General features: G+C 48.3%; 1 long non-coding RNA gene across 1 annotated transcript; it reads right to left on the bottom strand.

The window, feature by feature from the left end:
- Nucleotides 1-454: 454 nt before the first annotated feature.
- LOC147751752 (uncharacterized) lies at nucleotides 455-4,612 on the bottom strand. Its single transcript, XR_015315983.1, has 2 exons — nucleotides 1,206-4,612; nucleotides 455-688 (listed from the first exon to the last, which is right to left on the bottom strand). It is a non-coding gene; the product is annotated as an uncharacterized LOC147751752 (long non-coding RNA).
- Between the last annotated feature and the right edge of the window lie 94 nt (nucleotides 4,613-4,706).

Genomic DNA, 4,706 nt, shown 5'->3' with positions numbered 1-4,706 from the left:
ATTTCACACTCTTGATTACTGCGCACCACCACTCGTCTCTGTGGTCATGGCCTTACAGACAGCTACGCATTGCGTAACCATGCGGGACACTAATGACTGCTCTTGACAAGCATACTGTTCTGAACATCACTATGATGCGATAGGAAGCTTCCCTGAGTACAAAAAAGCATAAGGGAAATATGAATAGCTTAATGAGCGGCCTTCGTAGACACGTTGCCAAGATGGTCACACGTCAATTACTTGAGGTAGCGGCAGCAGCTCAAAAATTCATTGCCGACAGCAGCAGCAGCAGCTGCAGAGATCAATGACAAAAGTCAGCCCGCAAACCATCGCTTTTTCCGTCCAATAAGACCTGCTCCGACTTCCGTTTCTATCGATCTGTATCTATCCGCTTCTGCTATCTTCATTTGGCTTTGCACGTTTTGTGCGCGCGATTTCTTTCTTTTTCCGTCTCTTTTTCGCTCTGATACTCTCTCACGCTCGTTACTGCATCTCGGCCTGACGTCAGATGTTGACGCCCGGTCATTCCCTGATCTTTTGCAGGTCGTTGTTTGAGCTGCCTGCCGATACCTGTTGAGCTGATGTAGATGACGCTGGCGCTAGTCGATACAATGGGTGCATTTCTTGTCACCGTGAATGACACCGTGTTACCGCAAGCTCAACCCTGTTGATGCTCATACAGGATTAACTAGACGTTTCCATCGTTGTCGGCAGCAGTAGCATCAGAAACAGCCAGTGATAGCGGCAGTGTTATTTCATTCGTCATTATTTTTCTACACATGACCAGCTCAATCCATATTTAAAAAGAACTGGCTATGCTTGTTTATTTTATGTTTATTTAATCTTGGCTTCAATAGATTGGATCTTGTGCCTATATGCGCCTCTATTACGACGACCTAGCAACGCTCATCGATCAACGTTCATATAGAGCAAGTTAAAAGCGTCCAAGTATAAACACTACGTTACTTTATACTATTGTTCTACTATATTGTTACTTCCCTCGCCGCGATTTACTATTTTATCCTTTACTATTATTAGTTATTTTAGATAATGCTATTAGTTATTATTTGAAAACAACGGCGACATGACAGTTGAAACGATTGGCCACGAGTACTTATACCACGGCAATGTATAATGTCATAAATATATAACAGCCACCATAGATCTTAACCTTTGCGCAGTTCTTCATTTGAAGAGATCCTCACCAGAAGGTTCGACGCTGAAGATGCGTAATTTGGTCGTCCTGACGTTGTTGTTGTGAGCTGATAAAGTTTCGAAGACTTATTTCGGGGGAAGGACGCCTGAGTATCAACAAACCCAGGAGCCCTTGAGTATGACGAAGTATTAAGCAACTACTGGAGGCCAGTCAACCGCGTTGATTCGTTTGTTTGAGGCCGCTGTCCGACGTCACTCGTCGCAGAAGCGTCAGTGAACGCACGGTCGTAGGCAAGCGTTGGCCGCCCGCCCGCCCGCCCGCTTACTCGCTCGCTTCGGCCCGTCTGGCTGCCTCGCGGCCTGTTCTTCGCTAATACTACCTACATTTTAATGTTACTGGTCACAACTAACTACGACGCCATCGACGCTGCTAGTCAGTCAATCATCCGATCAACCAGCCAATCAAAATGGCGGAGCGATCGTGAGCACGTTGTACACTAAAGGTCTGTTACCACCAGCAGCAGCAGCAACAACAAAGCGAGAAACAAAAAAAAAGAAGAAGAGGATAACAACTTTGGGGGCAACGCTCCGACTGTGCGCGCAGCAGCACATACGCCGCGCACTGCCAATCCATGCATGATGCTGCAGCAATATCGGAGAGACGCGCAGATGCCACAATGACTACGGCGACATGGTGCTAGCGTCGGCTGACATGATGACTGGTTCTATAGCTAACCACTGCCGATGCCGCTGTTGCTGTGCAGCTTCATTTTGTCTCGGACTTTACAGCGGTCGCGGTGACTACATTGGCTGCTACTGTGGTCGCTGTAGCCTGTAGTTGAAGTCAAGCGTCACTTCTTGAAAAAGATCATCATATACGGCTGCGGCGTTGAGAGTAGGGCTGAGCTGAACGCTCTAGCGAAGAACCAACAAACGAACGTGCAGCGGCCGCGATGGCAGTGCTGCCCCATCCGTTGCAGCAGCGAATCGTCATCAGCGGGTCGGTGGCGGTGGCGGTGCTGGTGGCACCAACGCCAGCAGTAGTGGTAATGACTGAGGCATCGTCACCGAGTTCACATGAACTGAGTCGAAGTTAACGTGAGCCATGAGCTTTTAGGTGAAACAGCAAAAAAAAGACGCGGGACGCTATCTGAACGGCGCTTCCGCCGTGCTTCCACGTGCAAACCAAACAGCCCAATCAGCAAAAAAACATACGAACGCATACATTCTTAGATTATTTATATCGTTTTGTACTGTATTCAGCTAGACATTCATTCACGCTTGCTCTTTATCGTTAGCGTGAAAATCTAAATGAGCAATCCAGACAGGGGTATCAATCGTTGGCCGCCATCGCCGCGGCTGGCTTTTGCTGTTAACACTAAAATCAAGCATGAACAGCTGGCCTGGGCAGGGAGTGATACAGGCGCACATAAGCCTAGCTACACACGTTGGGATACAACGTACGCATGAGTCTCGAACAGTAAAAGCTGCTGTAATAGCGTCCGTAAAGACCAGATATCGGCCGCGTGCTGGTACGTCGAACGGCACATGGGAATCTCCCATAGAGCCATGGCAAGACGATACCGAGGCCATCCGCGTACCGGTACCATCACATCGCGGACGCAGTCATGGAGGCTTTGGTTTGCTATCGATAAAGACCAGTCTACGAGCGAGCGCATGGAAGCTAGTCAGCAGCAGGAGCAACTGCAGCGGTGACAGCGGCTGTAGCAGCGGTGGAAATGGCGGTGACGCCGCCGATATCGCCGAGAATAGGCCGCGCAGAGCAAACGCGAACGGTTCAGAGAAACTGGGCTGATCATACAGCTATGGCCGCTGATAATTGGCCAACGGCGCTATTTCTGCTGCTTCTGTAACTTTTGAGGGCTAAGGGAGGGCCTATGCTGGTTTTGGTGGGTTCGACAGAGTGCCGTCGTTAGAGTCGCCATTGTTGTTGTTGTTGTTGCATAATATGCTGGTGCAGAACGCCACTAAAGCTCCCGGAGCCGTTTCCTCCGACGATCTCTTCGTCTCTGGACGTATTGCTGGTGGTGTTTGCCTCCAGCTCGGTCAGCAGGCTACCGTCAGCGACAGGGGCAGTGTCGGCACCAGCCAAGCAACCTCGTTGCTCTGTGCGCTCGGCAATTACCCGCCGGTGGTAGTCGCGGCGGTCACATAAGCCGTGGCTGTTGTCACGCTAGTATAGAAGAACACAAGATAAAAGGTTGTGCTGCGATAGATCCATGATGGTGGTTAAGCTGCTATTGTGCTGTTTGGCTTGGCCGAGCAGTCTGGCTAGTCCATATGGCGTCCCTGTGACGTAGGCCGCTGAAGCCGAGTGGACGCGGCCCGACGGCAAGGTGACCTAAGTCGGCGTCGGCGTTACCACAGTCGTCCCTGCCACTGTCAATGCTGCTACCACCATAAGCCGTGATGATGCTCGACACCATCGAATCGATGCCAGCAAATACTATTGCGCGCAATAACCACTATGGAGCGCGGATGGTTGAAACGAGACGGTGTCGTCCAAAGAGTCAGAGAACCACTTACTTAGCAGTATAGTATTTCTTATCGTCAGCATTACGTGCTATAGTATTGGATATACAGACGATCGGACGGCGCAGCCATCTCAACGTACAAAGCAACAAGTATAGGTCAGGGAACGTTTCCCTTTTTACTACTAAGCAAAGCTTGACTTTAACACTCAATGACGATTCTACATGGTTTTAGATACTCTGCTAAATGATTATTATTCATCACTGACAACGTAAAAATCATGTTTATCAAGCAATATCAGCTTAGGTAGACAAAGACATCAAGGGGCTCGAGTACGACGAGATAGATATTTGTAAGTGCTCGTCCCATCATCGCCAGCACCGTCGTCATAATTTTCACTCTGAGAAAACTTTCAACTGTTGATGAATTTACGTCCGGACGAAATGGCCAGCTACGTCACAAACCTGTCTATAACAGAACGATCTAGCTGCTGCGAATGCAGATGCTCCTGTTCGCGCACTATTCCAGTAAGCAATCGCGCATAGTGGACGTCCGGAGACGGTCATTCTAATGGCGGCTTGAACAGATCGCGCGATTCAGCCAAACTGTCACTCCGCGTCTGCACTAACGTTCAAGAGCGAGGTGCATAATTGGAAAGCGCGTACACGACGCCGCGTATTTACCTTATTTCATAGAATGATCATGATCATTCTATCGTGTCATAGGGTCAGTCCAAATATCACAGTGATGATATTCAACATACTTTGTATAAACGCCGTAAGATTAACAAATTTCTCTAGAATTGAAGATCGTCACCAGCTTGAGAGTCAATTTCTAGAGACGCCAACTGTTATAATAATAGTGCTATCACTGTAATATCATGTAATCAGTTAGGTAAACAACGACATCGGTGTGAATACATATGGCACATATATAATATAGTAATAATAAAAATTAAACGTACGACTCCAATTGGCGTTTTTTTCCGGCTTTAAAGTTACTTTCTGTTGTCTGCCCTCTCTCTCTCTCTCTCTCTCTCTCTCTCTCTCTCTCTCTAT

Source organism: Varroa jacobsoni, unplaced genomic scaffold, assembly GCF_002532875.2.
Source record: "Varroa jacobsoni isolate VJ856 unplaced genomic scaffold, vjacob_1.0 contig06027, whole genome shotgun sequence".
Classification (NCBI taxonomy): domain Eukaryota; kingdom Metazoa; phylum Arthropoda; class Arachnida; order Mesostigmata; family Varroidae; genus Varroa; species Varroa jacobsoni.
Note: the sequence above shows the minus strand (reverse complement) of the source record. Positions and strands in the feature narration are given on the sequence as shown.